Genomic DNA, 26,753 nt, shown 5'->3' with positions numbered 1-26,753 from the left:
ATAGGAGGTCAACAATAATTGGAGTTCTTTTATATCTTGGAAAAAATGGATTGTTATTGTTATTTTGAAGTTTTTTTCTGAGGGGAAATACTAATCCTCTTTACAATTTGAACAAGATAAAAATGAGCTTAAAATATACAAAGAATGATTCTATCTGACACAAAGAAGAATTTCTTGACATCAGAATGGAAAAATTCTAAGAAGGGCTATTGATGAGGGTTGCAGTTTGGTCCTGGAAATTTCCCAGGGGAAATAATACAATGTTCAAAATTTCTATCTGTCCTCTGGAGAGGGTCATTGGTCGCAGACATTTTATTTTAAAATGTCACCAAGTTTAGATTCAGAGAAAGGTAAGAAAATGTACCTCTTCTCTCCCTTCCTGGCAAAGACGTGGGACTATGGATGAGGAATATTGCATATACTGTTAGACGGGATCAATGAATTGCTTGTTATAGTGAATTCCTTTTTTTTTTCCTTAAAAAAATCTGTTATTAGAAAGGGCTTACTGAGAAGCTTTGGGATAATATATTTTAAAAATAAAGGTGACATGAAAACAAAAGGAAATTAAAAATAAGATACCAGGTTATATATTTACATCCTGCTTTATAAAATGCTTTGTTCATATAAGTCTTATGAAGTAAGAGACCATACAAGGAATATTCATATAACATGTTGAGCTTTAACAGATCCTTATTACATATATCATCTAGAAAGTGAAGAAGATAGAGTTCTCTCTGCATCTAGAACTCATCCAATTGGTATAACCTTCTTTTGAATCCAAGGTAGACTCCATGATGGTGCTCCATGATGAAAAGTACAAAGGAGTATGAATGATGAGCATCAAAGTAGGACCTTCATCGAGGGAGCCAGGAATAAATCTCATGCAAGTCCAGTAAAGAATTTAGCCAAGGGGCAGCTAGTTAGTGTAGTGGATAGAGTACCAGCTCTGAAGTCAGGAGGACCTGAGTTCAAATCTGGCTTCAGACACTTAACACTTCCTGGCTGCGTGACCCTGGGCAAATTACTTAATCCCAATTGCCTCAGCAAAAAAGAAAAATAATTTGGCCAAGAGAATAGGAGGCCAACAACATCCGGAATTCTTTTATATCCAGCTAGTGAGTTTGAAACCTGCTTCATTTAATTACTATTTGTGTGATGCTGTAAAAGTCATTTAATCTCTCTTAGCCTCAATTTCCCCATCTATGAAATGAGGATAAAAACCATACCTCCCTCAAAGGGTGGTATATATTAAGAATGAGCTAATATATGTAAAACTCAAAGTACTATATAAATGTTAGGATCATCACCACTTCCTTTGATCCTTCCTTAAGTTTTACAAATTCATTTATACAGTGATTACTATTTCATGGTAAAATACAATAAAATAAAATAAAATAAAATGAACCCTACCCTGAAGGAACTTCCATTTTACAGATGAGCTTCAATGTCCTCTTCTTTGCATTGTATTGCAGCAAAATTTCAGAGATCTTGAATTTGGGAGGACTCATTAATTTTCTGGATGGCCTAATTAGAATGGGAAAGAAGATCTTAATGGCACAAGTGAAAGATAGGAGAGACATGGCTATCCAATAGTTGTGAAAAAAGACCCGGGAGCATTAGGAGATTGCAAATTGTAGATGAATCAAGATTTTGATGAGGCTGCCAAGAATTTCATGAGGTTTTTAACTGTGTTCTCATAAATCCAGGGTTCAATTTAAGGAACATTAATATTTCCCTGAACTCTACTCTGATCAGATCACATCCTGAGTCTTGTGCTCAGCTCCCAGCACTGAATTAAAAGAATGGCATTGATAAACTGGAGGGTGTCCAAAGTGGATGACCAGTCAAGTCAATAAGTATTTATTAGATATATATTATGTGCTAGACACTGTCCTAAGCTAATAAAGAAAGGCAAAGATCAGTTCCTGCTCCCCAAAGATGTCACAGTCTAATGACTTGATGAAAGATCTAGAATGAATGAAAGATCTAGAATAAATGATCTCCAAGCCTGGAGGACACAAGACTTGGGGGAAGTCCTAGAAAAGGCTTGTAATATAGGAGAAAGATTAAACTATTTTTTTTTAGTTACAGATCTAAGAATAATGAGGGAAAGTTACAAGGAAATATAATTTAGCCTAATGTAAGATCAATCTTTCTAACAATGGGAGTTACCTTAAAATAGATGAGATGCTTCGTGAGATAGGGAAATCCATGGCACTGGACATGTACAAACAAGCTGGAAGACTCCTTATTGAGAATGTCATTGGAGAGGGAAAGCAATGAAGTAAGTCTTGGATTTGGAGTCAAAGGCTCTGGGATTTGAATCCCAGGTCTACCACCACAAGTCCCAGTTATGGGTTTCAGTTTATTTGTCCACAAAATGAGGAATTTTGACTAGAGAATAGGCTCTCACTTTACACTCTTAATGCAATAAGATTTTGTTTACATCGATTATATTCATCAATACTTATGGTTTTGGAAATCAAAACATCGTAGCAATATGGTTGTTGTGGCAAATGTTGTGATTATTGGCAGCAGATAATGTGATTTAAAAGGGCACCAAATGTTGGGGTTCAGTCATGTGAAGAATTCATAATGATCATTCTCTTTGACAAAAGGTAGGTTTATTTAGGAGAAGAGATTACTGACAAAATGAAGAAATACAATGGACATCGGGACTGGTAAATATGAAGTAGAATGGGAAAACATACAGTTAGCAAGTAGGGGGTTTTATCATTTCTAGTCATAAAAAGGTGCTCTAAATCACTATTGATCAGAGAAATGCAAATTAGGACAACTCTGAGGTACCACTACACATCAGATTGTCTAAAATGTCAGGAAAAGATAATGGCGAATGTTGGAGGGGATGTGGGAAAACTGGGACACTGATGCATTGTTGGTGGAGTTGTAAATGGATCCAACCATTCTGGAGAGCAATTTGGAGCTAGACTCAAAAAGTTATCAAACTGTATATATCCTTTGCTCCAGCAGTGTTTCTTTTTTTTTATTTTTAATTTTTATTTATTTATTTATTTAATAGCCTTTTATTTACAGGTTATATGCATGGGTAACTTTACAGCATTAACAATTACCAAACCTCTTGTTCCAATTTTTCACCTCTTACCCCCCACTCCCTCCCCCAGATGGCAGGATGACCAGTAGATGTTAAATATATTAAAATATAAATTAGATACAGAATAAGTATACATGACCAAACCGTTATTTTGCTGTACAAAAAGAATCAGACTCTGAAATATTGTACAATTAGCCTGTGAAGGAAATCAAAAATGCAGGTGGGCATAAATATAGGGATTGGGAGTTCAATTTTAGTCATCTCCCAGAGTTCTTTATCTGGGCGTAGCTGGTTCAGTTCATTACTACTCCATTGGAAATGATTTGGTTGATCTCCTTGCTGAGGGATGGCCAGGTCCATCAGTACTGGTCACATATAGTATTGTTGTTGAAGTATATAATGATCTCCTGGTCCTTCCAGCAGTGTTTCTACTGGGCTTATATCCCAAAAAGATCTTAAAGGAGGGAAAGGGACCCACATGTACAAAAATGTTTGTGGCAGTCCATTTTGTAGTGGCAAGAAACTAGAAACTGAGTGGATGCTCATCAGTTGGAGAATGGCTGAATAAGTTATGGTATATGAATGTGATGGAATATTATTGTTTTATAAAAAAATTATCTGGAGGATGATTTCTGAGAGGCCTGGAGAGATTTACATGAACTGATGTTAAGTGAAATGAGCAGAACCAGCAGATCACTATATACAGCAACAACAAGACCATATGGCGATTAATTCTGATGGACCTGGCTCTCTTCAACAATGATATGATTCAGGGCAGTTTCAATGATCTTGTGATGAAGAGAGCCATCTGCACCCAAAGAGAAGGACTGTGGGAAATGAATGTGAACCACAACATAGCATTTTCACTCTTTTTGTTATTTGCTTAAATTTTTTTAATTCATTTTCTTTCCTTTGTGATCTGATTTTTCTTGTGCAGCAAGAGAATTGTATAAATGTTTACACATATTGGATTTAACATATATCTTAATATGTATAACATGTATTGTATTGCTTGCCATCTAGGGGAAGGAGTGGGGGGAAGGAGGGGAAAATTTAGAATACAAGGCTAGGCAAGGGTGAATGTTGAAAAATTATCGGTGCATGTGTTTTGAAAATAAAAAGCTTTAATTAGAAAAAAAGAAATTTGAAAGACAAAAAAGAAAGAAAGGAGTTTTAATAAATAATGATGGAAAAGACAAATTCTCTAGTAGAATTCACAATTAACCAGGAAAAAGGAAATATCTCAAGTTGCTCTTAGCTGACAGGCTAGATCCTAAAGGGGATTTAGTATCCCAAAAGGGTTAGTTAGGTATAAGGAGGAGATAGATACTATAAGGCAAGGTGGGGTTTGAGAGGAAAGACACCATGTTACATGGGGGAGGGGTGAAAGGAAAGGCACCATGAGGCAGAAGCGTCATGGCGGACTGACCCAAGGAAGTTCAGCAAAGATGGTGTCGGCCATAAGCAGATTTATTGGGGAAATTTAACTGCAGGAACGTGACTGGGATTTCTTGGCTGGAGTAGCAAGGTTGGGCTGCCCAGACCTGCCCAGAGGCTGGAATCACAAGACTAAACTGCCCCAGGGAGCAATTCCACCAATATTTCATTCTTTCTTGGTCAACCACACCCAGAATCTCATCACTAGTATTTTTATAAAAATAGTTTTGACTCCATGGCTTCCATGAAGGGGCCTCAGAGATTCCTGGAGTCCTTAAGCTACAATTTGAGAACCAAGTACATGAACTCATGAGTACTCGAAAACTTCCAAACATCTCTCACAGCTCTATTCCTCTGACTACTGCATTGAGTAGGTAGTTAATGCAGATACATAATTTAAAAATTCCTTTCCCAGTCCATAATTCCACAAGAATGATTTCTATTGCTTTGGTTAAATACATGTGTGATGAAAAGCCATGATCTGTATTAGCTGATGCCTCTAGCTTCATGATTTTAAATTCTGTTCCTTCTATCTATTGAGAAAACTTCTAAATTGCTAACTCTGTCTCTCAAAGTTCACATGGCTATTTTTGGGGGGGATATATATACATATTTATATATATTCTTTGTTGATTCATTCCCTTGAAATTGGCACTGCAACTTGATTTATTCTGAAGTATTCTGATGTGTCCTGGGGAGGCAGGAGAGGTTTTCTTTTTAATTAATTTTTTTTTTTTTAGATTCTGAATTTCCTTAGGGCTTTCTTCTCAAGTATTACATTTCCAGCATTTTATGAATAGGATTAACTATAGTCTTCAAATTCTCCCATTAAAGTCCCATGTTCATAGTCATTATGGTTTTTTGGAGGATGGGGAAGGGCTATTTGAGAGAGAGTGGATGGAGTGAAGGGCCTGGAATTAGAAAGCCCCACATTCAAGTTCGCTTATCAGCCAGTGTGTGACCATAAAAAAGTATCTTAATGTCTCTGAGCCTCAGGGGATCCTCTGATATGGATTATATAAGTGTAGATTTAGATGGGTTTGGGATGCCATTGGAGGGAATGTCCATGCCTTCAAAATCATAAATCCGATCCTCCCAAGCTCCAAGATATCTGTGATCTCAAGAATATGGACATTTTCTCCAAAGCTATGGAACCCACCCATGGCTGCTTGCCCAGTGAGACTGTTCATATCCTTCCATACATATGCCACAGGAGAACCACTGGACTCCTGTCTCTAGACTTCTTGGCACTTCAAGGATAACCAATGGAACTCCTAAGCTATCAACTGCACTGTACTATGGATATGTGACTAGTCATGGACTTTGTTTCCTTCTGATTATACATTTGTTTCATGACATCTTGTTTCTGACGCCCAAATCATGTTTTCCAACATATTGTTCTGTGATCTTCCTTATGTTCACTTAACAAAATATACGTTGATTTAATTTGGGGGTTTTAGTGAGTTCTCTGCAGAATATTTCTCCCTCCTAATGGTCTGTAATGAATGCTAGCGCATCTAGCATAAACTGCAATTATTTCCATGGCACTCCTTTTGTAAATATTTATCTTGAATACGGTAATATGGGATGACTAAATGTCTCATAAAATGATGATTCTTGCTTTTGGGTACACAAAATAAAACCAACTGTTATTTCTTCTATTTGTCTGTCTAAGGAGGAACTTGTGATTCATCCTTTGATTAGAAGCAATATCCCTTTGTTTTCTGGTTTTATTTATGGCGAGAAAACAAGATTAATGTGATTCAGGACCTCAGGAGCTATGTCTACTAAATCATTGATCACTGAAAAAGGATCTTCCATTTAGAGGATCAATAGTGTTTTGGGATGGCCTAAAAACTATGTGATTTTCAGAACCTGTGTCTTCATTTCTACCACTGTTCCACCATCATTGCCAAGGATCATTTGATAATTTTGTTTTATGGATTGTCCTGATCAAAGAATCATCTGGTGGCTAGCCTAATAACAAGGAATCTCTGACATTTAGCTAGGTTGTGTCAGAGATGCTTTTGGAAGCTTTTCTCATGTGGTAGAACTTGCCAATGCTTTCTTTGCACTGGATTTAATAACACTAGATTACATTCATACCTTGATGAAACATCAATCTAGGACTTTGTGGGAATACAGTGGTAAAATTGCAATATGTACACACACACACACACATATATATATATATATATATACACATATGTGTGTACACATATATAAATAGGAGTCATTACCCAATTATTAAATTTCAAAGGATTCGAATAAGAAGTTTTCAGGAAAAATCAAAACTATCCATAATTATAAAAAATGCTCTAAATTACTTTTGATTAGAGAAATTCAAAGTAAAACAACCCTGAGATACCATCTGGCTGTAATATTGAATAGTATGACAAGAAAGAAAAATGGTAAATATTGTAGGGGATGAGGGAAAATTGGTACAATAATACACTTGGTGGAATTGTGAACAATCATTCTGGAAAGCAATTTGGAAGTATACCCAAAGGGCTACAAGACTGTTCATACTCTGTGACTTAGAAATATCACTGCGAGGTCTGTATTGCAAAAAAATCAGAGAGAAAAAGGAAAAGGACCTGTATGTGCAAAAATATTTATAGTAACTCTTTTTCTGGTGGCTAGGAATTGGAAATTAGGGAATCACTATACAAATTGGTGTATATGACCATGTGTTATAAGAAAAAAAAGCAGAAAAACCTGGGAAAACTTAACATGAACAGATACAAAGTGAAATGAACAGAATAGGAGAACATTGTACTCAATCATAGCGATATTGTAAGGATAAAAGACCTAGATACTCTGATCAGTACAATGATCCAAAACAATTCCAAAGGATTTATGATGGAAAATATTATCCAAAAAGAGGTCTGAAGGAATCTAAATACAGAATGAAGCAATTTTTTATTTGTTTATTTTTCTTGCTTTTGTCCCAGTATGGCCAATGTGGAAATATGTTCTGCGTGGTTTCGCATGCATAATTAATAGCACATTTGTTGCTTTCTCAATGGGTGGGAGAAGGGCAGGAGGGAGAAGAGGATTCTCAATTCAATATTTTAAAAAATCAATGCTACAGAAGTACTATAAATTTATTTTAAAAATCAAACAAAAGAAATGACCCAACCTGCCTTGGGAAATCTTCATTAGAAGGACTCATTTGGCAAGGTAAGTAGCACTGGAGTTTATTCACCTTTGAGCAAAGACCAGTGCTCAGTGCAAAGGAAGAAAGTGCTGAGGATAAAAGAAATGTGTCGGTATCTTTCATTGCTAGGCTGGAAGGCCTAGAAGCTTGCAGCAAGAAGCTTTGCGTTTTCCATTGCCAGAAATAAAGCTATTTGATGTAATTTTCACCCTAAAAGAGAAGAGATTCTGCCTCTGTGATATGTTTAATATAGACATACTCCTACATAGGAGATCACCGGTCACTTCTTGAGTGGATTCTGGAGTACCAGGAGAGTTCCTTGATTGCGGTTCTCACTTTGAACCTATTGTTTGGTATGTGCAAATATAAACCTTTGAGCTTCCATTCTTTCTTCTTACAGTGAAGATTCTGAAGATCCCCTGGTAGGATAAGATACTGATCCAGAGGTCCTTTCTCCAACTGCCAAGCATTCAGACTCTACTGCAGAGAGCACAACTCCGTTGGGCTGACCACCTTGTTCAAATGCCCTAAAAGACTATTTTATGGAGAACTCACAGAGGGCAAGCATTCATAAGATAGCCAGGGATAAAAAAAAAAAAGGGACACTCTCAAGGTCTCTCTTAAGAACTTTAGAAATATGAGATGCACAAAGTTAGAGAAGCGCCCAAAATGTTCATAGGGACTGTCTGTGTCCAAGCTGGGAAAGGGCATTCTGAGCTCAGATTGGTCTGATCAGCCACAGTCCACACACTGTAACGCAACTCTTACATAGGGATGTCATTTTGGCACTCTTCAAGAATGAAAGACAACTACTAGCATATCAATAATGACGTATTCCAAGCCTTAATTAGGGCTAGACAACTAGGGATTTGTCCTAGAATGCTGGAATTCAGAAAGCATTATTTAGAATTTAGAAAGTCCAACTGAGCTTAGCACCTAAATAGCAAAAATAATTAGTTTAAAAATACAGGTAAAATCAGTAAAACATTTATTCCCTTGGATCCAGAGAGCCCATTGCTAGTTATATATCTTAAAGATGTCAAAGATAGAGAAATCCCATATATAGCACAATATTGATAGATGCACTTTTTGGAAGTAGAAATGGCTAGAAAGCAAGTTGATGCTCATCATTTGAGGAACAGCTTCCCTGAACAGCTATGTGTTTTCTGATAGTACCCCACTCAGTGAACTCTATATCCAGAAGTCTAAAGTATCTCTGAGAAGTATCTCCTCCCACAACTTGCAGTGACTTTACAGGGCAGCTAGTCTTACAACCATATGAATGCCTTTAAAAGGATGGTAAAATTAACACCTACCTCTGGCTGGGTTAATTATGTTTTGGTCACAATCAGGTTCCTTGAACTTGATTTTTATCTGAAGCAAGGGTGTGTCTATATAATAATTCTGTCAATTCTAGTATAATTAAGAGATTGCTAGTCCTGACCCAAGTTCACGGCTAAAGGTAACATTGTAGAGGCAATACTGTTGGTAGAAGATATAGATGAAATAATTAATTTACATGGTTTTATATATATAGGTGTGTGTGTGATATATATATATATATATATATATATATATATATATAAACATATATATTTTAATAGCTTTTTTATTTTTTCAAATACATGCAAAGATAATGTTCAACATTTACCTTTGCAAAACCTTGTGTTCCATAGTTTTCTCCCTCCTCACTCTCCCACCCCAATAGCAAGCAATTTGATATAGGTTAAACATGTGAAATTCTTCTAAATATATTTCCATATTCATCATGCTGAGCAAGAAAAATCAGATCAAAAAGGGGGAAAGCATGAGAAAGAAAAAACAAACAAATAAACAACAACAACAACAATAATAAAAAGGTAAAAATACTATGCTGTATCCACATCCCATGTCCATAGTTCTCTTTCTGGATGTGGATGATGTTTTCCATCACAAGTCTACTGGAATTGCCTTAAATCACCTCATTGTTGAAAAAAAGCTGAGTCCATCAGAGTTGATCATTATATAATCTTCTTGTTGCTGTATACAATGTTCTCTTGGTTCTGCTCACTTCACTTAGTATGTGTTTGTGTAAATCTTTCCAGGTTTTTTTGAAATCATCCCGCTGATTATTTCTTATAGACTAGTAATATCCCATAGCATTCATATACTAAAACGTATTCAACCATTCCCCAACAGATGGGCATCCACTCAATTTCCAGTTCCTTGCCACTACAAAAAAGGGCTGCTACAAAGATTTGTGCACATGTAGGGAAAATAAAAGTTTTCCTTTTTATGATCTCTTTGGAATAGAGACACAGTAGAGACATTGCCGGATGTCTTTTGGGTACAATTCCAAATTGCTTTTTAGATTTGTTGGATCCCTTCACAACTGGTGGTATCTATCTATTTAGATAGATATCGATATCAATATCGATATTGATATCGATATCTATCTATCCATGTGAAAGCTCACCATGACCAATTTGTTTGCCCATCTTGAATAGCCAGAAGGGCCATGCCCAAGTGCAGGGAATCAATTAGGACAATTCAGAACCAATAAGATTGTCAACAACATTGAAAAATGTTGTCTTATGACTAGTGAAGGCATAAGAGATTAACTGAACTTATTTTCTTTGGGGCAGAGGTTTGTTTTACTACTCAGTTTAAGTCTAAGCTAATGGTTCCACTGACTTTGATGGGAATGACTCAGGAAGAGATCATTTGAGCCATTTGAAAAGAGGCAGTCCTACAAATAGCATGTTTCTGCATATGGATTGTAATGTCTACATTTGGTATTGTTGGATGCTTTCCAATTTTAGACTCCTTCAATTTGAATTTTGAAACAAGGATTGCATGACTGAAATAAGACTTTGCCTGTCCAGTCCCTTTCTTCCTTATAGTTTTCCTTCTTTGTCTTTCAAGTCCTTTTCCTCACAAAGAAAGCATGATCCACATGTTTTCAATTCATTTCTGAATCACTTGTCATTAGAAAAGTTATCTGATATTCTCTAAATCAAGAGTTTCTTGTAGGTTTCCACCAGCGAGAGCTCCTGGGCATTTGGCTTGGAAGTATCAGGGGCAGAGCTAATTTACAGACTTGCTCACAGTTGCTCCTTGTTTCCTTGTTCACCTGTTCTGATTAAGTCTTACTTCCCATGCTAACATTTTCACTTTACAGAGCGCTTAGTTATTTTCCCCAACTCCACACGAATCTGCAATCTTTGGGGAATCTGGCTTTGTCTCTGATCCACTGGAATGAGCTGCTATTTGGTAATTCTCAGATGTCCTTTTTCGAGGAATTTTAATATTGCAATCGATGTTCAGGTCTTGGACGTGGGAGTGGTGGAGGTTTAAAGGAACACATGATTAACTAATCTGGTTTAATTGTAGCCACATAGATGACTGAATAATGGTTGTTGTTCTTTATGCTGGAAGAGGACCAATGTGACATCACTATGTTGGAGTCAAGGTACAGTGCGTCCGACTGTGGCTGATCAGATCAATGTGAACTTGGAAGGCTGTACCCAAGGTCAGGTACAAATAGTCCATATGAACATTTGGAATGGAGATAACTAAATTTGTACATCTCACAATTTCCTTGTGCTACTGTGATTCTGTTTTGCTCATGAAACACAGCACCTTCTTTGTTGTGGGTACCATGGTGGGGAGTCCTTTGCCAGTATCTTCCATGTTTCACAGTGGAAATGTATCTTCAGACAGAGAGAGTCTTGTATCACATCCCCTGACCTTTTTGGAGCATTTGCTTTCTGTGAATTCTCCATAATATTTACTTATCTCTTCTGCCTTGCAGAAGTTAGGGGAGTGATACTTCTGTGATCTGGAAAATCAAGTAAAATTTTTCAGCCCTCCCTTTGTATCAAAGAAGAAAGAAGTCTATATTATTATGGTATTGAAAAATAAAATGTTGATATTAAACAACACTATTCATATATTTTGTGCGCTTCTGAGTTTTTAAACTTTTTCTGTATCATCTGCAAGCCTTCTTGTGTTCTCTGCAACTTCTCCAAAACTCCCCCCAAATTCCCATTTAATTTCTTATGCTGACCTGTCATATACTGAAATAACAATGGAGAAAGTCATGACACAAAAGGGAGAACTAGTCTTTTAAGCAAACACATATGGCATTTGAGCAACGTGGCCAGTCTATCTGAGTTATACTCTCTGTAGAAGCTTGGCATTTCAGCTTGACAAAGGACTTTATCTTGCCAAGTGATCAAAAACTTCCTTAGACAATTCACATAGAAGTAGGCACACAACAATGAAGTCAGCACAGTGTTGACCTTCAGGTGGGTAGTCAGCCTAATATCTCTCCTCTTCCATTCTTTGCTTTGGAGTCTCCCAAACACTGAGCTAGTTCTGGAAATGCATGTATCCACCTCATCATCTATGTGTACTCCCTGGAAAATATATCGTCAAGGGAAGGGAACTTCGACCCAGAATTCATTTCTCCATTTTCTTTAACGGATGGTTCCACATTTGGATGATGTGATGCTGGAGGGTGAAGAACATACTTTTTGATGTTGCTTAACAGATCAAATTAGCACAAGTGGCAGAGAATTGATTCCTATTTTGCTGCATCTCAGCTTGCAATGAGTGATTGTATACAAAAAGTCACACACCAACTCTCCCTCACCTTTAGTCTTGGCTTCTAGCTTTTTCAAATTAAATAATTTATCATCAGTCTGAGAGCTCATATTGCTATAATTTTCATCTTCACTGAAGATATCTCACAATAGCTTCAAAAACAGCTTCTTTATTTCCCTGATTTCTGTTGTTTCTGACTGAGGAGTATTCCATCATGAGTAACTGATGATATGTATCACACAAATATCATCTAAAATAGCAGACCTTCATTGGAAATTGGCATGGTGGACTAGTTGCTGAGTGAAGAAAAAAGAGACAACGGTTCTTGATTTTAATATGGCCTGATACTCTAGAAAGGGTTAAGATATTTTCTTGCTCTTGAAGAGAACAACTATATATGAAGAGTTTGACAAACCTTGGAACCCTTGTAGGTCTTTACCTAAGTATCCATAAGGAGAAAAGTAACATTTCTGCCTTCTGATACAACTCTATACTGGGAATTCAAGTGTAATATGTGTGAGCTTTCACATCAAACACAAAAAAGAGAATCTTCTCAAGATGTGCAAAAGAGGAAAAAAAAAGTCATGGTTCTAAGATTTTCTTAATGGTTTTTTCAGTAGCATGTTTTATAACATCTCATGTTTTATAACATCTCAAAAAAAGGGCTGATTGTTTTCTTTCTCATTTTTTTTCTTTTTGATTTGATTTTTCTTGTGCAGGTGAAAGACTATTATCAGAAGGCATTTCCTAGAGAAAACAGGTAACTATGGAGGTAAGGGACTTCTCCAGTGTTACAAAGATATTGCAAATCATGAGGGAGATCAGAACCCAGTTTTTCTGATTTTGGAGACAATGCTTTTTCCATTGTACCAAGGAGCTGGAAGAGACTTAAGAGATTATTTACTAATGAATAATCATATGCCAGAATTTTATATCTAGAAGAAATCTTTAAGATCATGAAATCATGCCTGTCATAAAAGCTATAAAATGTTACAAATAGAAGGAACCCTAGAGATTACAAAAGAGATTCTTCATTTTATATATAAGGTATGTGTTGTGTGTGTGTGTGTGTGTGTATTATACGGATATTCACATAAGTCTGTCTAAACTGGATTTGTAGGGAGGTAGGAATATCACAAATATCTCTGTAATCTCACCTACCCCTCCCCCCCCCACCAGATCTTCAAGATCATGGAATCATGCCAGTCATAAAAGCAAATGTTATAAATAGAAGGAACCCTGGGGATTACAAATGTGATTTTTCATTTTATATGTAAGTTGTATTATGTGTGTGTATTACCTAGTTGAGTTATGTGAATATTCATATGAATCTGTCTAAATTGGGTTTGTAGGGAGGTAGGAATATCACAAATATCTCTGTAATCTCACCTACCCCTCACCAAATCTTCAAGATCATGGAATCATGCCAGACATGAAAGCAATAGAATGTTACAAACAGAAGGAACCCTGGAGATTACAAAAGTGATTCTTCATTTTCTATGTAAGGTGTGTGTGTGTGTGTGTGTGTGTGTGTGTGTGTTGAATTATGTGAATATTCATATGAATGTGTCTAAATTAGATTTGTAGGGCAGTAGGAATATCACAAATATCTCTGTGATCTCACCTATCCCTTACCAAAAGATCTGGATTCCTGCATGAAGCAGAGCAGAAGTTGGGATGAGGGGGAGAGAGAACCCTAATCCTCTCTGCTGTATTCAGGGAAGGGATACTAAACTAGAATTGCATCTACCTGCTCTCCTAAATATATTAGTCTAGGAAAAATAATTTTTAGGTTCAAATTGCTTTTTCTGGTTATTCTCCTGTATTGGGGAAGGAGTGCCTCAAGTTACATCTGAAGACTTGACTCTCTTCTATTCAATTCTAGTTACAGGAAGATGATCACTGTAGTGAATGGTGATTAAACCTATTAATCCGAGCAAATAGCAAGGAGAAATCAGGGAAATTATACAAATTAGAATATACCAGAAAACACATAGAGTGAATGAGTTTTCTCTTTGGGAGCAAGATATCTTAATCCAACTTTAGGGGAAATTCTCTGAGGATTCTAGCTTAGCAAGCTGAAAATAGGGACATGCTTGAGAAGTTGGCTGGTCTACATGTAGGCTGCAACTCTACCTTAAATCCAATTCATGTGCAAGTCGACATCACCGTGATGTGATTGAAAATAAAGAATGAACCATACCCAGAGTCTTTTCTCCTTCCAGGGTATTATCCTTGAAGTGAGCTTGTAATTGTTTGTACCCTATCTCAAAGTGGAAGCTTGTTGAAGGAAGTCTCTTCTTCCAAGCTGGTGTGACAAGTCTGTCCCTCATGGAGGCTTGGAGTCAGAGTAATAATCATTTCTCTTATCAATGAGAGTATTATACTTGGGTCCCTGGTTACATACAAATGGGAAGACTGAGACCCAGAGAAGTTTAGTTGACTGTCCAATTTTTACTTGAATACTTCCAGTGAGGAAACCCCAGAGTTTCTTGAGGGAGCCCAATATGAGGGACAGGTCCAATATTTAGCAAGTGTTTCCTAGCTCCCAAGTTTAAATCTGCCTCTATAATATCCACCCCATATTCTTGGTCTTGCCTTCCAAAACTATACAGAACAAGCTTGATCCCTATTCCATTTGAATCCTGAAAATACTTAAAGACAACTGTGTTCTCCTCCTCCCCAAACTCCCTAAAGATCCCTCCAATCAGTTTTTACATGGTCCAGTCTAAAGGCCCTTCATAACCATTTTTGCTTTTCTGGTAATGAGGAAGAGTTTTTACTACTGCCATAGTCAACAACAACCAACATTTTGCTTATTCAATGTTTCGTACTGGGGTACACACTGGGAATACAGTGAAAAGCAGAAGAGTGTCTCTCTTCTTTCCTCCCCCATTCCCCCCTACTTCTCCTCCCCCCCGTCTCTCTCTCTCTCAAGGAGCTCATAAGCTAATGGGGGAAACAATGTTGTCCAATGTTGTGCAAATGTTGTACCGAACTGTGATGAACATGACAGTGATGTTCAATGATGTCACAGTGATGTGAGATATATACAGGACAAATTGGAAGTAATCTCAGAAGGAAGGTACTAACGGCAAGGAGAACTGGCAAAGGTTCTTGTTGGAGAAAGTCTTCTGAGCTTCAAGTTTCATTCAAAGAATGATGTAACTATGACAGCTAACTGAGACCTGTTCTCAAGCAAAGCTGAACTCTGTATCTGCTCAATCTTATGGTCACTTCAGTGTATAATCCTACAGCATGAGAATCAGAGGATTGGATCTGGTGATAGACAGTGGATGTTTTAGCATCTCAGCTCAGTTCCTTGCTCCTCCATCAACTCCTGACACCTATCTACCATATTGTAACTTCAGGCATGGTGTGGGTACCTTTTCATTTTAGGGACACCCTATTGGCATCTGTACTTCTCATCGCTGATACGAAGATTTACTAATTTTATTTTGTGAAGTCAACAAGTTAACCCATACAATTGTTATTTGTCCTTCATTTTCAAAGAGGACCAGTGACATCACAAGGTGATGTCTTGACTTGCGCATGATATAGACTGAAATGAAATAGAGTTGCAGAAAGTTATCAGCCTTACTCTCTCCTCCAGAGACATTGAAGTACAGTGGCAGGACAAAAGTCGGGATGACTGGTGATAATCTGGGATGTACTAGATGATCTAGAGGTCTTGGATGTTTGACCAAGCTCTCAGTACTCTCCGGTACCTGCTTAAGCTGCCTTCATGAGTGCTGAAACAAATCGTTCTCATCTGCTTGTTCTGCCAAGAGAAGTCTTTGTATGCTTTACACATCCCTATAAGTCACAGAGAGGTTTGGGAGCTGCCAGTTACCTTCAGCTTGATTTACTCCATTTACCAGATGGTTTTCCTGAGATGCGGCTGCTGTGAGTGCGACAGTTTCTTGGCGCCACACATGGCAGTTGGGTAAGAGGTGAACACAAAAAGGTGGATGAACAGCCCTGAAAATGGCTCAGCAAAACACGCTCACCAGTGGTAATCCTCCTTAAACATTCCATATGGACTGATACTCTTAAGGATCTACTATGGACCAGATAGTGTGCTAAGCACTGAGGACACCAAGAAAGGCAAGGCAAAATTTGTCCCTATTTGTGGCTCTTTTCAACAATGAGATGATTCAGGGTAATTCCAATGGTCTTATGATGAAGAGAGCCATTTTTACCCAGAGAGAGAACTATGGGAACTGAGTGTGAATCACAACATAATATTCTCACTTTTTTGCTATAGTTTGCTTGCATTTTGTTTTGTTTCTCATTTTTCTTCCTTCTTGATCTGGTTTTCCTTGGGCATCAAGCTAATTGTATAAATATGTATAGAAGAATTGTACATGTTTAATATATATTGCCATCTAGGGGAGGGGGTAGAAGGAAGAGGGGAAAATTGGAACATAAGATTTTGCAAGGGTCAGTGTTGAAAAAGCATCCCATGCATGTGTTTTGAAAATAAAAGGCTTTAATAAAATTTTTAAAAAGATTGAAAAGGGAAAAAAATGTCCCTTTTGTCAAGGAGTTTGTAGTCTAATGGAAGAGTCAATATGTGAACGAGTGAGTATAAGCAACATATACAGGATGAACTGGAGAGAAGAGAAAAGAATTGGAATTTTAGCTGAAACTTGAAGAAAACTGGGGAAGCCTGGCTGGAGAAGACTAGGAAGGCGAGAGTTCCAGCCAATGAAAATGCCCAGATGGAGGGATGAGGAAGAGCAAGGGGGCTGGTGCCACTTGATTACAGAATATGTGGAGGGGAATGAGGAATAAGGAGACTAGAATGGTGGGAAGGGACCAAGTCAGGAAGGACTTTGACAACCGGAGAATTTTTTAGTTGATACTTTAGGTGACAGGGAATTCCTGAAGTTGATTAAATAATACACTCAGACTTGTGCTTTAGAAAAACCACTTTGGGAAAAGAGTGCATGTTTCCATTCTCTGATCTTTCTAATCTCTGAGACGAAGAGGTATTTTAGGATACAAAAGTCAGGATGACTGATGACCTTCTCCCATTACATCTAGACAAATTTGGCTATTTTTTCCTTCCTATCCCTTGCTGGTGCTTTGAAATGTTACTGGGGCTCCTTTTGAGGCAGCCTAATATGGCGAGTAGAGCACTGAACTTGGAATGGAATGGTCTAGATGTATTTTCTCCCTTTAGTACTCCCTATTTGCGTGATCCTGGGCAAGCTGCCTTATTTCTTATCTGTAAAATGGTCAAAAGGTCATTTGAAGGTTGGATGAAGAGGCAACTAGATGGTGTAGTGAACAGAGCACTGATGCTAAAGTCAGGAGGACCTGAGTTTGAATCTGATCTCAAATACAATATTTCCTAGCTGTGTGAGTCTTAACCCCAGTTGCCTCATGTTATGGGCCAGAACTTGAAACAAGGTGCTAAGTCACTGGAAATGATAGAAACAATGCTTATGTACTTGGCTCACACCTTTGGAAGAGTTCACACATTGGTTCACACATTAGCGTTCACACCTTTAAGAGAGGATATATAAGGAGGAGCTCCCACAGGCCCACTAGAGACTTTTGGGAGATTCAGTGGAGAAGATTCACAAGTCAGGTTCACAAGTCACAGCTCACACAATCCCACTCTCAGAGGAGGAGTCAGATTCATTCCATATTCTGTGTGCTGCCTGGAGGCTTTTGGATGCAGAGAGAGCTAGAGGCTGAGGTTGGCAGAGGCAAAGGACAAGCGGCAAGAGCTATTGGAACCAAGGAGAGAGATAGGCCTCTAAGAAAGCTAACCGGGCTATTTTGAAGGAGACAATAAAGGATCTGAATTTTTAACAGCTGAGGTGACTATTATTCTGAACTGAAATGAAGGCTACCTCCAGAAGCCCCCAAGAAACTTGCTTGCAGAGACCATCATATTTTAGAGAAGAGAACATTGCAGCCTCAGCCAAAAAAAAAGAAGAAGAAGAAGAAGAAGAAGAAGAAGAAGAAGAAGAAGAAGAAGATTGAATGAGATATGTGGAAAGTGTTTTGCACTCTTTAAAATGCCAGGTAAGTATGAGTTACTGCTATTTAGCCGCTGTCTGGTTCTTCTAATATCTCTCTTAATCGACTTGTCTTTTTTCCTCCCTCTTCCCTGATCAATCTGATCAATAACTAAATGGCTGGTTCTAATTCTTAGACAGCTATAGTTGCAATCCTAACTATACATCATGTCCAGTTACCTGATGATCAATGCATTTAGAAGGTTGCTGCATTTATATTTGCCACTTTCTCCACTGTCTTTTCCAAGCTCTTTTGCAGCTTGAATCTTTTCCATCTATGAGCTGTAGTTAGAAGTCTGACAAAAAGGTCCTTAGCAGGCAGCCTCCCTCCCACTAAAGTGTTTATCCAGTACCCTCAAGCAATCGAGCATGAACAGATGGATTTTCCATCATTAACATATTCAGCCACCAAATGCTGCCCTCTTGGATTCTCTTCCAGTAGTTTTCTCTTTTCTGTATCTGACACATACTATTCTTGGAGGAGTTTGAAAGCTTGTGCAGACCAGAGTTTGGATTCCTCCTCTCTCTCAAGGATTACAGCATTTTCTGCAAGTGATGGTAGTTTCCCACAGGGAATCCTCTCCCAGAACAGCTGTAGTTTGTTTTTGTGTTGGCCCTAGGACCCGAGCCCACGCTTCTGCCACCATGGTTATATTCAGGACTGGAAGGTCCCTCTCCTACTCTGAGAGATTTGCAATATCTGATATATTTAGACATAAAAGATGACATCCTGAGCGAATTAAATAAGCAAGGAGGGAATTATCTGGTAGATGTATGGGTAGAAGATGAGTTCAGGATAGAGCAAAGTACAATGATAAAAATGGACAATTTCAATTGTAGACAATTAAAAATCTTTTGCACAAAAAAATCCAATATGGTTAAAATTAGGAAGGAAGCAGATAATTAGGGGGAAAATCTTTGCAACGTTTCTCTGATAAAAGTTTCAAGTGTGAGATGAATAATTAATTCAAGTAATTGATTGAAATTTGTAAGACTTAGAAGCATTTCTTAGTAGATAAATGGTCAAAGGGTATGAACAGGCAGCTTTCAAAGAAAGAAATACAAGCTATAAAAAGGGGTGTGAAAAATGTTTCAAATCACCAATTATTAGAGAAATAAAAACCAAAACAATTCTGAGGTTCCATCTCAAGCCCATCAGATTGGCAAAGATGACAAAAGATTATGGAGGGGCTGGGGTTGGGAGAAAGATGGGATGGAGAAAACCAGTGGAGATTCACTGTGGTTGAATTGGTACAGTGGTTCCAGAAAGCATTTGGAAAAATCATGAAACTGTCCACATCTTTTGACCCAGCAGCAATACTAGTACTTGGCTGATGCCCAAGGCTTGTATTCAAGGAGGGAGGAAAAGGATCCATATGTACCAAAACAATCATATCGTATCTGGTATAATTCTCTCTGTCTTCTACAAGAAAGGGATCAGCCTTTTCAAGAATTCAAAGTCCGATGTGGAGAGCTTAATGATTAGTAATCAAGTATCCTCTGTCTCATCTCTACCATCATATGTCTTTAGGGAATTTGTAATCTTCAGAAAACTCAAAAAGGGAACATATGCATTGCCCTCCCTTTTCCCCATTACTCATTATTCTCTCCTTGCCGAGGGATTTGAGAGGATAAGAAATAGCCTTTTCAGTGGGGTGTTCATGACAATCCAGTAGAATTCTCCAAACCAACAGGGCTTGGAGTGGGTTTCATTCATCTCAAGATGCCATCAACCCAATCCACCTAGACTTTGGAAAGCACCAGCTATGTGACGGATGCTGTGATAGATGCTGGAGATATAAGGATGGAACTAAAACCAGTATCCACTTTCACTATTTAGAGAGCAGAGTAAAACATGAAAACAGAAAAGTATATGTTAGGATATAGGCTCCTTGAGAGCAGGGAAATGTTTTCTCTCTGTTTTGCAGCTCTAATCCTTCATATGCTGACACATAGTAAGGAACCACTTAATAAATACGAACAGATTGATGTGTGATGATTTCACAAGGGAATCAGTACTTAAAATGGGAGTGGGAAGGGAAGTCAGGAAAGGCTTCGTGGAGCAATCAGCACAAGATCTTTTCCTTAAGGAAACCAGAGTTTAAGAGGCAGAAGGGGGCGGGAATTGCATTGTGGATAGCATATGAAACACCAATCAAAAATTCTTTATTAAATATTATGACGTGCAAGGCACTGTGCTAAGTGCTGGTAAGACAAAAAGGCAAAAAAGCAATTCCTGCACTCAAGGAGCTTACAATCTAAAGAGGGAGACAACAAGCATATTAGTGCAAACAAACTAAGAAGTACAACCACAGGATAAATGGGAGATAATAAAAAGAGGGAAGGCACTAGAACTAAGAGGGTTGGGAAAGACTTCCTATAGGAGATGCTGTTGTTCGCTTGCATTTTGTTTTCTTATGCATTTACTTTCTTTTTTTGATCTGATTTCTCTTGTGCAGCAAGAGGATTGTATAAATATGTTTACACATATTGAATTTGGCATATATCTATATATACCATGTTTAACATATATTGGATTACTTGCCTTTTCGAGGAGGGGATGAGGGGAAGAGGGGGAAATTGGAACACAAAGTTTTGCAAGGGTCGATGTTGGACCATGATCAGTGCATATGTTTTGAAAATAAAAAGCTTCCATAAAAAAACAACCTTTAGGCACTTATAAAAACATGGTATTTTTATTGAGAGACAAAAAAGGCTGTGTCCTAAAGCCCCAGAAGTAAAAGGAGTAACTTACCTACAAGATGGTTGGTAGGAATACTAGGTGGTACAATGGTTAGAGCATTGGACAGCGTCAAAAAGACCTGAGTTCAAATCTGCCTTCAGATATTAGCTATGTGACCCTGAACAACTCACTTCAGCTCATCATCACCTGTGGCTGCCTTAGCAGGGCTAGATCACATGATTTCACAGGATTTACGCAGTCCACGATGTGGTTAAGCTGAAAACTAAGTACAACAATCTCCCCGTGCTTGAGTTTTTAAGTTGAAAATTTTATATGCCCCAGGACTGCAGTCCATGATCCAGTTGTTCTCCCTCCCTGCTCTAAACCATGGGGAGTCATTGAGGATTTTTGAGTAGGTGAGTGATATAGTCAAGCTTGAGCTTTGGGAAGATTATTTTGGCGGCTGTGCTGAGGATGAAACATAGAAGGCAAAGCCAAGAAGCTAGAATTAATTATGTGGCTGTTGCAATAGCCTATGGGAGAGAAGATAAGGTTGGAAATTAGGGTGGAAAGTGTGAGTGGGAGAAAAAAATACATAGAAGATCTGAGCCCAATCCAAGGCTACTGGAAGGTTGGTGGTACTGGGGGCAGGAAATTTGAAAGAAGGGTAGGGGAAGATAATGACTTCTGTTCTGGACATAAAATTATAGGATCAAAAATTTGGAGTTAGAAGCTATTTTACAGATGAAGAAACTGAGGGCCAAAGGGAGTGAGCATTTTGCTCAAGGTCACAGAGTTTCCAAGTGTCCAAGGTGAGAATCATACCTCCATCTTCCTGATTAGAGGCCAAGTGGTCTATCTTCTACACAAGAGAGCAGCCCACAAAATGCCCAAGTGGGGTTCAAACCAGATTAAAACATCAATGGGAAATATTTGACAAAATAAATCAAATGCAATGAAAGATAAATTCACTAGGAATCTAGTGGCCCCCAGAGATCCTCAAGAGGGTTTAACAGCCTTGCCAGTTGAGTTTGACACTTCTGTTCTACAGCACATCGCCTTACAAATATTGAGTTTGAGATGTCTATTAACATCTAGATGGCGACATCCCAATGAAGGTTGTTGGAGAGGGATTAGAGCTCATGAAAAAACAGGGCCAGAAATGGAAATCTAATAGCCATCTTCATGAAAATGATATTTTAAGTAACTAGAGTTCAAGGGATTACCAAATGAGATAGGAGAGGAAGAGGAGAAAAGGGCTCACATAGGACACAATCTCGGGTACATCCCTGTAGAGACAATGGGATGGAAGGAACCTTAGTGGAAATCTGGTCCCACCCCCTCATTTTACAAATGAAGCCCACCCATTTTTGTCCTGCACGATGCTTCAGTGATAGTGTTCCAGCTAACGGCCCAATGAAGAAAATGCTGGAATTGGAATCAGATGGAGATCAAATTCTGCCTCAGATACTTACTAGCAATATGGCACTGAGTAAGCCCTTTAAGCTCACTCAGCCTCAGTTTCCTTATCTGTAAAGTAGGAATAATGATAATAGCATTTACCTAACAAGATCATTGTGAAGATGAAATGAGATCTTTATAAAATGCATAGTAATCTTTAAAGCATGTTTTTTTTGTAAAATGAAAGCTATTATCATGGTACACAGAAGGAGAGTCAAACAGGACAGATCAGTGACACAATAACCTAGACAGGAAAGAGGAGAAAAGAGGAGGGGGTGATCAATCAACATTCTCAAATGCTGTCGAGGGCTCAAGAAGGAAAGAAATGAACAGAGCCCATCAGCTTTAGTGATTAGGAAATGGTTCTTGGTCTTGGAGAGAGCAGATCAGAGGTTGGAAACCAGATTGGGAATCACTGAAAAGTGAATAGGAAAAGGAGGACACAAGCTGACAAGTAGAGAGATTTTTTTTTCCCCTCTAGGATCAAGGAAAGCCGTGAGGTGACAGTTTGAGGCTTTCTGAAGTCATTTCTTTGGCTAATCCACTCAGCTGCTGACCCCAAGATGCTATAAACATAGAAGAAAACAATTATATGCAAATAAATACAATGCAAGATAGAACTTGGGTGCCATGGATAGGGACAAGAAAAGTATTGTGGGAGCTCAGAGAATGGATCGCTTCCAGCTGGAAGGATCAGAGAAGGCTTTATTGAGGATATGGTATTTGAGCAGGGCCTTTATGGGTTGGATTTTGGCAAAAGAAATGGGCAGCAAAAGCATTGTGGGTGGTTCAAAGAGGGAACAAATAAGGAGGCCCTCAGCATGTTTCCTGCTTAGGAAATAGTATCATAAACTCCTCGAGGGCTGAAACCATCTCTTTTACTTTGTAGTCCTTGGGACTCTAAGTCCTGGCACATATGGTCAGTGAGCATATAAATGTCTTTTTGTTGGTAAGAGTATCAAATATCCTGCCTAGAAGGAAGAGCCCAGGGCTTGGACATTTCATGGAGACAAGTTGATCAGCATTTATTAGGTGTTGCCCAGTGATCTGATCCAGACTTCTTCCCTCTCCCGAACCTCCAAGGTCACCACCCTTTTCATTAAAGCCAAATGCAATGGCCTTTTCTCCGTCCTCATTTCCAGGCACCGGGATAAGTGCCTGAGATACAAAGAAGGGCAACATTACTCTCCCTACTCTTGAGGAGCTTACCTTCTAATGGGACACACAACTTGACCATTCACGATTGTATACAGAGTTAATTGGAGGTTATTTCAGAGAGATGACAGTAGCATGAAGAAACACTGAGAAAGATCTCTTATGGTGGGGTTTGAGGCTCTGGGTCTTGCAGGAAGCTGGGACATTATCAGGATAAAGAGGGAGAGCATTCCAAGTTTTGTGGATGGTCTTAAGGCTTGGAATGGCACAACGGAGTGCCACTAACGGCTTCAGCTAAATCTCAATATTGATTTGCTCCATTTTTCTAAGTTTGGGCTGGGTTGCCCCTTATGTAGACAACCCAGTGGTCCCTCACTCCTAGAACGCTACTATACTAGTCTGGGATAGTGTGGACACCCACTGAAGCCATGTTCAGTACAAAGTTATTAAGAAGAGCAAGTCAACTGCCCTGAGGAAGTCTACCATACTGGTCTGGGATAGTGTGGACACCTACTGCAGTCATGCCCTGAAGTGTATAGAGTGGTAAACATGGCTGTCCCAACTGCATACAACGTCCTGGGTGGCCATGGGGGAAGTCCAGCTGTGCTGGTAGAGAAGAAGCTCCAAGGTGTTCATTCTCCCATGACTGACCATCAAGAGCAAAATATGGTCCTGCAAAGAATCAAGCGTTCTTGTGGGTGTGCCCTGGGGAAGCCGGCCAGCTCTCTTGGACCTCCCTCGGGCGGCTTCGGACCCATTTCCGAAGGACTGCCTGGCCCTGGCGAGTGACTCCACCTGGGTGTATTTGTGATGTGGCCCTTTGGGCCCCTCCATGAGTGAGAGCTTTGGGGGCACAACCTTTCCCGATTGACCACCAATCAGTCAAGCATCAGCAGCTGCTGCTCATTGATTACCCAGGCAGGGTTAGTGTTTATAAAGGCTTATCCTCATCCCTCCCAGACCCAGAGCACAAGCGTTAGTTTCTCCTGTTTACAGATGAAGTAATGGAGAGGTTCAGACGCTGTGAATGACTCGTCCTGGCTCCTGTAGCTAAGTGTCCAAGTCTGGACTCAAACCCAGAAATCTCCAGACCTTTAGATCACTTCCCTGTGATCCTCCTGAAGACTTGAAGAAGAGGGCCAATGAATGGTAAGTCTTAGTCCTATTGTGGCACAGGACTGAATATAAAGTGGGGCCCAGACCAACTCCCCTTCTTTCCCCATTCCCTGGCCTCCATCTTCTGCCTCAGCACAGCCCGTACAACTCCCCACTCCACTCCCATGATGTCTTCCATTGTTCTGGGAGGAATTGGGTCAATCTCCTCCCCTGCACCCTGTCCTTGGCCCTTTCTGAACTAGTGTCCCTCCCAGACCACCATTTTCCAAAATGGCATCTCTTCCTATTAAACTGTAAGCTCCTGGAGGCGAGTTGTGTCCTGGCCATCGTATTTATATTCTCAGTGCTTAATTCAGCATGTAATGAATGTTTAATAAAGGGGTTTTTTTTTCCATTCATTCTTTCAAGGTCCATATTATTCTTGTAGACTACAGGCACCTGAGGGCAGGCAGTGAATTGCTGTGGTACAGTCATATGTAGCCCCATCTGAGGCTTTCTTAGCAGAGTTATGGAGTGGTTTGCCATTTCCTTCTTCAGCTCATTTTCCAGAGGAAGAAACAGAGTTAAATGACTTGCCCAGAGTCACACATCTAGCAAGCCTCTGAGGCCCAATTTGAATTCAAAGAAACAAGCTTTCTTGACTCTGGGCCTGCATTCTATCCATCTGCCCCATTGAAGCCTTTCTTATGGGCCAATTAAAGAAGGGTGTCTTGGGTGATGGAGATCTGGTCTTAGATCCAGGAAGACTTGAGTTCAAGTTCCACTTTGGACACATTTCAGGTGTCAAAACAAGATAGTCAGTCAGTGAATAAGCATTTATTAGATACCTACCACAGACTGAAACACTGACAGTAGGAGAAAGTCACTTAAGTTCTTGTGCCTCAGATAACTCTAAGACTTAAAGTCCCAGCACAGGCTGGGAACTTCCTCTTCTGGATGTGTCTTATGATTGGGAAATCACGGAGCCAGTCCCTGTCTCCCAGCTCTGTGCAAAGCGCTGTGCCCTTAGCCCTGAGGTTATCATTACAAAACCTGGACTATCTGCTCCCTCCATGAGGAGATTTCTTACTTAGACCAGGATTGTTTTGCTTTGTCTTTTGTCTTTGGGATGGGGAGTAGAACCTGTTTATTGAAACTTTACACCTGCCCCGAGCAGAACTCTGCATTCCCTGAATAAGGCCTTTAAGAAGAGCTGCCATATTATAGATCGTTCTCTTAACCCCTTCATTTCCTGAACTTGGGTCTGTCTGCCTGATTCAATATTGGTCTTTATTACAGCAGAGACTAGCATGGGGGAAGAGGATGATCAGGGGAGACCAAGTGTCTCAAAATGTGACTTAGGCAAGCAGCACACAAATCTACCCCCCTGGATCCCCCCACCAAGTCCCAAATTGATTTTAAAAGTTGAATCTGTTCAGGGGGGATGAGAGAGATTTTAATTACATTGGCCCCAGTGGGTGATACCTTGATGCTCCTTTCTAGTGGGGCTGAGAAAAAGAAATCCACTTGGGATATGACACCTGGGGGCTAGGATAGAGAGGAGGAAGTATTGTTAATGTACTTTTTAAGTTAATCATTCTCTAAATGTTGGAGACAATGTGGGAAAACTGGGATATTAATCTTTGTTGGTGGAGTTGTGAACTGATCCAACCATTCTGGAAAGCAACTTGGAACTGTGCCCAGAGGGCTAGCAAACTGTGCACGCCTTCTGATCCAGCAGTGTCTGTACTAGACTTTTATCCCAAAGAGATCATAAAGGAGGGGAAGGGACCCACATGTGCAAAAGTTTTTGGCAGCCCTTTTTGTAGGGGCAAGGAACTGGAAAGTGAGTGGATGCCCATCAGTTGGAGAATGGCTGAAAAAAATTATCGTATATGAATGTTATGGAATATTATTGTTCTGTAAAAAATGACGTGCAGGAGGATTTCAGAAAGTCTGGAGAGACTTTCATGAACTTATAATAAGTGAAGTGAATAGAAGCAGGAGATCATTAGACACAGCATCAAGATTAAATGGTGATCAATTGTGATGGACGCGACTCTCCAC

General features: G+C 39.2%; 1 long non-coding RNA gene across 1 annotated transcript; it reads left to right on the top strand.

Annotated features, from left to right (window-relative positions):
• Positions 1 to 213: 213 nt before the first annotated feature.
• On the top strand, positions 214 to 24,737 carry LOC116422985. The gene is made up of 3 exons (XR_004233475.1): positions 214 to 350; positions 12,977 to 13,029; positions 24,588 to 24,737. It is a non-coding gene; the product is annotated as an uncharacterized LOC116422985 (long non-coding RNA).
• Positions 24,738 to 26,753: the final 2,016 nt, after the last annotated feature.

The sequence above is a fragment of the Sarcophilus harrisii genome, chromosome 3 (genome assembly GCF_902635505.1).
Source record: "Sarcophilus harrisii chromosome 3, mSarHar1.11, whole genome shotgun sequence".
NCBI classification, from domain to species: Eukaryota; Metazoa; Chordata; class Mammalia; order Dasyuromorphia; family Dasyuridae; genus Sarcophilus; species Sarcophilus harrisii.
The sequence above is the reverse complement of the archived record's forward strand: the minus strand, read 5'-3'. Positions and strand labels throughout refer to the sequence as shown.